Source organism: Crocuta crocuta, unplaced genomic scaffold (assembly GCF_008692635.1).
Source record: "Crocuta crocuta isolate KB4526 unplaced genomic scaffold, BGI_CrCroc_1.0 scaffold630, whole genome shotgun sequence".
NCBI classification, from domain to species: Eukaryota; Metazoa; Chordata; class Mammalia; order Carnivora; family Hyaenidae; genus Crocuta; species Crocuta crocuta.
Window position 1 is genome coordinate 623,903 of NW_027532833.1, and position 9,672 is coordinate 633,574.

The following is a 9,672-nucleotide window of genomic DNA, read 5'->3' on the forward strand; positions in this document are numbered from 1 at the left end:
TGTGTTTGTATACCTTTACTACCTGAAATTTCACTGAATAAAGTTTATGTTCAATCAATACCAACAGAAAGTTCCCATGACTGCATCAGCCACTCTGCCCCTCTTCTCACTGAGTTACTTCTAGTGCCTAAGGGAGAGGTAGCAACAGCAGGAAGGACAGCCATAGATTTTCTGAGGTTTTGTCATCATAGAAAGCTGCTGGGGTGGGGGGCGGGGTGCCTGTGTATGCCAGTCAGTTAAGCGTCTGACTCTTGGTTTCAGCTCGGGTCATAACTTCATGGTTTGTTAGTTTGAGCCCTGCCTCAGGCTCTGTGCTGACAGCGTGCAGCCTGCTTGGGATTCTCTCCCTCTCTCTCTGCCCCTCCCCTGCTAGTGTGTGTGTGCGCTCTCTCTCTCTCAATATAAATAAACTTAAGTTTAAAATTTTTTTAAATTTTTTAAAAAGCTATCAAGAGTAATTTTTCTTGCATTCCCTGGCAAACCATCAGGGGTCGCTGGAGTTCCCCATTTATACTAGTCATTAAAATTTAGTAAGTTTCAGGGGTGCCTGGGTGGTTCAGTCAGTTGAGCATCCGACTTTGGCTCAGGTCATGATCTCGTGGTTTGTGGGTTCAGACCCCATGTCGGGCTCTGTGCTGACAGCTAGCTCAGAGCCAGGAGCCTGAAGCCTGCTCCGGATTCGGTGTCTCCTCTCTCTGCCCCTCCCCTGTTCATGCTTTGCCTCTCTCTGTCTCTCAATTATAAATAAATGTAAAAAAAATTTTTTTAATTTAATGAGTTTCAGGCTCTTTAAGAGTCACAGGTCTTAAAATTTAAATAACTCCATACTGAATCTAATTTACTTTCCAGTAAAGTTATTTTTTAAATTTCCAAACCCTGTAAGGAGCACCACACCCTCACTGCAAAGCCCAACTTTTTGTTACCTATATCTTCTCAATAGAATTTGAAATGCTCACTCAAGACTGGGAGGTCCTCCCCATAATACAACTCACAAAATCACACCTCATTCAAAACTACGAAAAAAAAGTATGTGATCATAAGCCTCAACGAAATAACAGTCTTAGATAAAGAGGAAAGCAGGATACATACAACTCAATAATTACTTTAAATATAAATGGCCTAAAGCTCCCATAAGAAGATACAGGGTGGGTACCCATTAATAGTATGTGGACCCACGAGGCTGAATGAAGTGCCGAGGTCCAACGCCCCATGGAGCCAGCGTACCCCGGCCTTGGACGACCTGGCACAGGACCACCTGCACCTGCTCAGCACAATCGTCGGCACGCGCAGCCTTGTGCTTGAGCTGAGGAGGTGCACCCGGGTCACGGTCTACTGCTCCTTCAGCCACTGTGCCAACGCCCACAGCTCTGAGGACACTGAACAGAGGATAAGGAGCTTCCTGCTGTCCATCACTGCCTCGGCGATACCCTATCCGCAGAACCCGCAGCCCGTGATGCTCCCCTGGTGACATTAGCTCAGGACCCCTCTACTCACCTTGCCCCAGGCCCGGCCCGGCTGGCTGCTCAGCCTCCCGCCCTCACCTGCTGTCATGGGCTTCCCTGACTGAGAGAGTCTCAGGGTCTGCCCCTGGAGGGACCCTGACCCTTTCCCTGGGATTCCACTTCAGCTGGGCAGAGGGGAATACCCTAAGCCTACTGTTCCTGCCTGCCTTCCCCAACCTGCCTGCTGGTGGGGGAGATGCTATCCACGTTTCTAAGTGTATTCACTCGTTTTTTGTTGTTGTTGTTGAAACCAGCTAGTGATAAAGTTTTGCATTCCGGCACACACACAAAAAAAGATACAGGGTAACTGGAATAAAAAAACAAGACCAGGAGCACCTGTGTGGCTCAGCTGGTTGAACGTCCAACTTCAGCTCAGGCCATGATCTCACAGTTCATGAGTTTGAGCCTCACAACAGGCTATCAGCTGTCAGCACAGAGCTCAGCACAGAGCTCACTTTGGATCCTCTGTTCCCCACTCTCTGCCCCTCCCCCATTCATTCTCATTCTCTGTCTCTCTCTCTCAAAAATATATAAAACACTTAAAAAATAAAACAAAGAACAAGACCATACACATGTAGTCTTATAAGAGACTCACTTCAGAACTAAAGGCACATGCAGAATGAAAGTGAAAGAATGGAAAAGCATTTATCATGCAAATGGAAGTGAAAAAAAGAGCCAGGGTAGCAATACTTATATCAGACAAAATAGGCTTGAAAACAGAGACTGTGGCAAAAGACAAAGAAAGATACTACATGATGATAAAGGGAACAATAGAACAAGAAGACATGACAATTGTACATATCTATGCACCCAATACAGACACACCAAAATATATAAACCAATTATGAACAGACACAAAAGTAGAAACAGTAATAACAATAACACTAGGGGACTTTAACACCCACTTACATCAATGGATAGACCATTCAGACAGAAAATTAAAAGGAAAGAGTGGCTTTAAAAGACACATTAAACCAGACGGACCTAACAGATATATACAGAACATTCCATCCCAAAACAGAATACATTCTTTTCAAGTGCACATGGAACATTCTCCAGAATAAATCACATTAGGCCATAAAACAAGTCTTAGTAAATTCAAGAAAAATAAAAACACAACAGCCATCTCTTCTGACCAAAACAATATGAAACCAGAAATCTACTACAAGAAAAAATCTGGAAAAAAAAAACCACCAGTACATGGAAGAAAAACATGGNGCACTACTAAAAGAGAAGTTTATAGCCAGAGAGGTCTACCTCAAGAACACGAAAAACGCCAAATAAACAACCTAACCTTACATCTAAACAAGCTAGAAAAAAACATGGCCCAAAACTAGTAGAAGGAAGGAAATAATAAAGATTAGAGGGGGGAAAATGACACAGAGAATAAAAATACAATAAAAAAGATCAGTAAAACCTGGAACTGGTTCTTCAAAAAGATAAAACTGATAAATGTTTAGCCAGACTCATCAAGAAAAAAAGAGAGGAGTCAAATAAATAAAATCAGAATGGGGTGCCTGGGTGGCTCAGTCGGTTGAGTGCCCAACTTTGGCTCAGGTCATGATCTCACAGTTTATGAGTTCCATCCCCAGGTCGGGCTCTGTGCCAACAGCTCAGAGCCTGGAGCCTGCTTCAGATTCTGTGTCTCCCTCTCTGCACCTCCTCCAGGTGCACTCTTCTCTCTCAAAAATAAATAAACATTAAAAAAATTTTTTTTAAGAAGTAACATCNGAGATGACTAAACTCCTGTAAGCATATAATCTTTGAAAACTTAATCAAGAAAAATAGAGTATTTAAACACAGTGATTACAAGCAATAAAATGGAATCCATAATCAGAAAACTCCCAATAAACCAAAGTCCAGGATCAGACAGCTTCATAAGTGAATTTTACCAAACATTTTAAGAGTTAATACCTATCCTGCACAAAATATTCCAAAAGACAGAAGGAAAACTTCCATATTCATTCTGAAACCAGCATTACCCTGATACCAAAACCAGAAAAGACGCTACAAGAAAACTACAGAGCAATATCCCTGAAAAACAAAGATGCAGCAGCACCTGGGTGGCTTAGTCGATTAATCATGGGACTTCAGCTCAGGTCGTGTTCTCACAATTTGAGAGTTCGATGCCTACAACAGGTGAGCTCGAGCCCTGCTTCCGGTGAGCCCCACTTCTCTCTCTCTCTCCTCCCTCCCAACCCCTGCTCCTCATGGGATACTCTCCGCCCATTGCTCACCTACACCTTCTCTCAAAAGCAAAATAAAAAAGAAAAAGCAAAAATCCTTAAGAGAATATGAGCAAATCAAATTCAACATTTTACATAAAAAAAATCATTCATTGTGATCAAGTAGGATTTATTCCAGGGATGCAAGGATGGTACAATATTAACAAATTAATGTGATACATCACAGTACCAAGAGAAAGGATAAAAACCTTTATGATCACCTCAAGAGACACAAAAAAAGCGTTTGACAGAGTACAACATCCATTCACAATAAAAACTCTGAACAAAGTAGGTTTAAGAGAGAACATACCTCAACATAATAAAGACCGTATGTGAAAAATCCACAACAGCATACTGAATGTTGAAAAAGTGAGAGCTTTTCCTCTAAGATCAGAAACAGGACAAGGATGTCCACACTCAACACTATAGCTCAACACAGAACTGGAAGCCCTAGTCAGAGCACCCAGACAAGAAAAAGAAAAAAAAAAAGGCAACAAACTGGTAGGGAAAAAGTAAACTCACTATTTGCAGATGACATAATACTATATATAGAAAACCCTAAAGATTCCACCAAAATAATTAGAATTGATAAACGAACTTCATAAATTGAAGTCTATAAAATATACAGTAATCTGTTGCATTTCTATACACTAATAATGAATTAGCAGAAAGAGAAATTAAGAAAACAATTCCATTAACAACGGCATCAAAGAGAATACCTAAGATAAACCTAACCAAGAAGGTGAAAAATCTGTACTCTGAAAACTATAAAACACTGATGAAAGAAACTCAAGAGGACACAAATGGAAGGATACTCATGCTCATAGATTACAATAATTAGCATTGTGAAAATATCCATACTACCCAAAGGGTTCTACACATTCAGTGCAATCCCTATTAAAATACCAAGAGCATTTTCCACAAAACTAGAATACCACTCAACTATGGAACCACAAAAGACCTTGAATACCCAAAGCAATCGTGAGAAAGAACAAAGTGGGAGATATAAGAATCCCAGATTTCAAGATGTATTATAAAGCTGTAGGATTCAAAACAGCATAGTACTGGCACAAAAAGACACGAAGAGATAAAAAAAAAAAAGAATAGAGAGCACAGAAATAAACCCACACTTAAAAAGTCAATTAATGTATGACAAAGGAGACAAGGGTGGGTATACAATGGGGAAAGGACAGTCTCTTCAATTAAATAGTGCTGGGAACACTGGACAGCTACATGTAAAATAATGAAACTGGACTTGTTCCTTACACTATACACAAAAATAAATTAAAAAAGGATTAAAGACCAAATTGTGAGATGTGAAAATATAAAACTCCTAGAAGAAAACATAGGCAGTAATTTCTTTGGCATTAGTCTTAGCAACATGTTTCTAGGTATGTCTCTCAGGCAAGGGAAACAAAAGCAAAATTAAACAATTGGGACTACGTTAAAATGAAAAACTTTGGCCAAACAAACGATCAACAAAAAGAAACGGCAATCTACTGAATGGGAAAAGAGATTTGCAAATGACATTAACTGATAAAGGGTTAAAATCTAAAATATATAAAGAACTACAAATGAACACCAAAAAACCCCAAATAATGTGAGGGGCACCTGGGTGGCTCAGTCAGTTGAGTGACCAACTTCAGCTCAGGTCATGATCTCATGGTCCATGAGTTCGAGCCTCACGCTGGGCTCTGTGCTGACAGCTCAGAGCCTGGAGCCTGTTTCAGAATCTGTAACTCCCTCTCTTTCTGCCCTTCCCCTGCTCACGCTCTGTCTCTGTCTCTCAAAAAATACACAAACATTAAAAAAAATTTTTTTAAATAATCTGATGACAAAATGGGCAGAATACTTGAATGGACATTTTCTCAAAGATGACACACAAACGGCTGACACATGAAAAGATGCTCAATTTTCATGGAAATGCAAATCAAAATAACAATGATACCACTTTACACCTATCTGTATGGCTATTATCCAAAAGACCAGGGGCACCTGGGTGGCTTATTCAGTTAAGCATCTGACTTGATTTCAGGTCAAGTCATGATCTCAAAGTAGTGAGATCCAGCACCGCATCAGACTCTGTGCTGATGTGGAGCCTGGTTAAGATTCTCAGTCTCCCTCTCCCTCTGCCCCTCCCCTGCTAAAGTGCGCATGTGCTCTCACTCAAAAACAAAAAAACAAAAAAAGAGAGACGAGAAATAACAACTGTTGGCAAGGATGTGGAGAAAAGGGGAACTTCATGCACTATTGGTGGAAATATAAACAGGCACAGCCACTGTGGAAAAGAGTATGGAGTCTCCCTCAAAAATTAAAAATAGAAATACTATAGGGGTGACTGGGTGGCTCAGTCAGTTAAGCATCTGACTTTGGCTCAGGTCATGATCTCCCCGTTTGTGAGTTCAAGCCCTGCGTTGGGCTCTGTGAGGACAGCTTGGAGCCTGGAGCCTGTTTTAGATTCTGTCTCTCCTTCTCTCTGTGCCCCTCCCTGTGCCTCTCTCTCTCTCAAAAATAAATTAAAAAAACATTTAAAAAAATAGAAATACTATACAGTAATTCCACTACCAGGCACTTACCCAAAGAAAACTGAAAATACTGATCCAAAAAGATATATACCCTTAAATTTACTGCAGCATTATTTACAATAACTAAGATATGGAAGCAACCCAAGGATCCATCCATAGATGAATGAATGGAGAAGATATGGTATGTATGTATGTATGTATTTGTATATGCATACATTTTATATATATATATAGTATATATCCACAAATATATACACACAAATAATGGACTACTATTCAAACATAAAATAATGGTATCCTACCATCTGAGACAACATGGATGGGGAAGGTATTTTACTAAGTGAAATAAGTCCAAAAAAGATAAATAACATAGGATTTCACTTACATATGGCATCTAAAGAGCAAAACAAATAATAAAACACTCTTAGATGAAGAGAACAAACTGATGGTTGCCACAGGGGAGGTGGGTGGGAGAATAGGTGAAACAAAGAGGATTAAGATGTACAATCTTCTGGGGCGCCTGGGTGGCTCAGCCAGTTGAGTGTCCCGGCTTCGGCTCAGGTCGCGATCTCACGGTTCGGGAGTTCGAGCCCTGCGTCAGGCTCTGTGCTGACAGTTCATAGTCTGAAGCCTGTCTTCAGATTCTGTGTCTCTCTCTTTCTCTCTCTCTCTCAAAAATAAATGAAACTTTAAGAAAATAAATAAAAATAAAGATTTCTTTAAAAAGAAAAGATGTGCAATTTTCTAATTGTAAAATAAATCACTGAAATGAAAAGTAACAAAGGGAATATAATCAATGATATTGTAATAATGTTCTCTGGTGACAGATGGTGACTACACTTGTGCTGAGCAATGTATAGAATTGCTGAATCAATGTTATGTACCTGAAACTAATATAATGTCATACACTAATTAAACTTCAATAAAAAAGTCTTCAGTTCCCCAATAGGCAATATTAACAACTCAAGAACTGACTAGATATTGCAGGTTAACCAAGGAGTCCTAGTGAATGAGGAAAAAATTATTCCATAGAGAAAGATTTCATTTCAGCTAATAATGGCAGAAGTGACCAAATTAGAACAATCACAATTTTATAACTTTTATTTTTTTACTTTTAAAGTAAACTCTACCCCCAATGTGGGGCTCGAATTCAGGAGTCTGACGCTCAACCAGCCAGGCACCCCTCACTTTTGTAAGTTTTAATTAAATAACTAATCCATGNAATTTTTTTAGAGAACTAGGGCACCTTGAACATGGACTAAATATCATATAATCTATAAAAGAAATCATTAGTTGGGCTGGCTCAGTCAGTTGAGCATCCGACTTGGTGTCAGCTCAGGTCTTGATCTCACAGTTCCCAGGACAGAGCCCCGTGTCTGGCTGTGCACTAAAAGGCAGAGCCAGCGTGGGATTCCCTCTCTCTTTCTCTCTCTCTCCGCCCTTCTCACACTCATGAGTGCGTGCAGGTGTGTGCTCTCTCTTTCAAAATAAGTAGTTAAGGAAAAAAAAGACATCATTATCAGGTATGTTGCATATGATAATGCACTGCAGTAATGTAGAACAATGTGTTGTTTAACAGACATATTTAGGAATAAAACAATATCTTGGATATGCTATTACCATAAATTCTTAGCAAAAAAGACATCTGGAAATGTTCACAAATAAAAAGGTAAAAATAAAAGCACTGTAGTAGTCACTACAGAGTCTTTTAAGGAGAAAACATCAATGAATTCAAATTATATTTAAAAGTTGATTATTTTTACAGACTCTGTAGAATAAGAAGCTAGAGATATAAAACTAATGCAAGGGTTTTTAAGGCAGTCCTGAAATAAAACCCTTAAAAAGCTAATACCATTATATTAAAGTATCAATTTAATATTAATTATCCTATTAGTAATTATAATGATCAATATTAACATTTATAATTGATCATATGATGCACGTTATTTTAAGCATTTATTGTATTATTATATGCAAGGCTCTGCAATACAATAAAGCAAGATGATGACACCCATGTCCGGTTTTAAAGCTTCCACTTGAGCTGGTAAAAAAGAACATACTCCATACTCTGGGTTCAGGTAAAGCCAAGTTTACTGAAGAAAAATAATCAAAGTAGACAACAGAGGAGCACCTGGGTGGCTCAGTTGATTAAGCGTCCAACTTCAGCTCAGGTCATGATCTCACGGTTTGTGGGTTCGAGCCCCGTATCAGGCTCTGTGTTGAACGTTTGCTCAGAGCCTGGAGCCTGCTTCGTATTCTGTGTCTCCTTCTCTCTCTGTCCTACTCTGCTCAAACTCAGTCTCATGGTCTCTCAAAAATAAATAAATGTAAAAACAAAAAAACCAAAGTAGACAAAAGAAAAGATACAGGATTTAAAAAAAGAAAGAAAAAATGCAAATATTCTGATGAGGATAGTGAAAAGATAATGGCACCAGCCACAATACTATCAACATTTTAAAAGCTCAACAGGTTTGTCAGTGGCACAAGAGGGTGAACTACTGAATGAACTTCCAAGAAAAGAATACTTAGGGATTAAAAATAAGCAGTTCTTGAAAGAAAATAAGAGTATATACAATGTGAGGAAGCCACATCCTCATACCCTTAAATTCGTAGTAATTGAACACCATATGACTGACTACTCGACCTTCACAGACCTAACGTAAGGTAACTGTTCAAAGTTACCATAACAAGGGCACGGAATAGGCAATATGAGCACTATGTAGAAGCAGAAGCACCACCATATTTCTGGTGAAGCACTGACCACAAAAAGGGTCCAAGGCAGAAAAGCTTTTTGTTCTCCCAAAGATTCAGATGATCAGAGCAAACAAGATTTTGGCTGGGACCTTCATCAAGAGTGATTAGAGGGGCGCCTGGGTGGCTCAGTCAGTTAGGTGTCTGACTGGCTCTGGGCATGACCTCGAAGTTTGTGAGTTCGAGCGCCGCGTTGGGCTCTGTGCTGACAGCTCAGAACTTGGAGCCTGCTTCAGATTCTGTGTCTTCCTCTCTTTCTACCCCTTCCTTGCTCATGCTCTGTTTCTGTCTCAAAAATAAACATTAAAAAAAAAAAAAGTGATTAGAAAAAGTAAAGAAGCCTTACAGGAGATATCCAGTAAGGGAGTTAGAGGGTTTGGATTTAGCCATATGAATGACAAGGATGGCAAATGTGTTGGGAAGAAAAGAGGTATCTTTTTGGGAAGTGGAAAAACTGAGGCAAGTCTAAAGAGAGGGAAAGGGACTGACTGTACATGTGGAGATGAGAAAGGCCTAGTGACAAAGTAAGCTTTTCCAAAAGGACAGAGAAGCTGGCAAATTCCAGAGCCTGTGGACTCACGTGCTAGAAACGGGGAGGGAGGGAGGGGGTCTGAGGAGGGGATATGAAGAAGTAATCTCCCCAATGTCTCCATCTTTAGGACATGAGTC

General features: G+C 39.7%; 1 pseudogene; it reads right to left on the reverse strand.

Annotated features, from left to right (window-relative positions):
* LOC144216049 (B-cell CLL/lymphoma 7 protein family member C pseudogene) overlaps positions 1-1,471 on the reverse strand; it is a 5,213-nt pseudogene extending 3,742 nt beyond the window's left edge.
* Between the last annotated feature and the right edge of the window lie 8,201 nt (positions 1,472-9,672).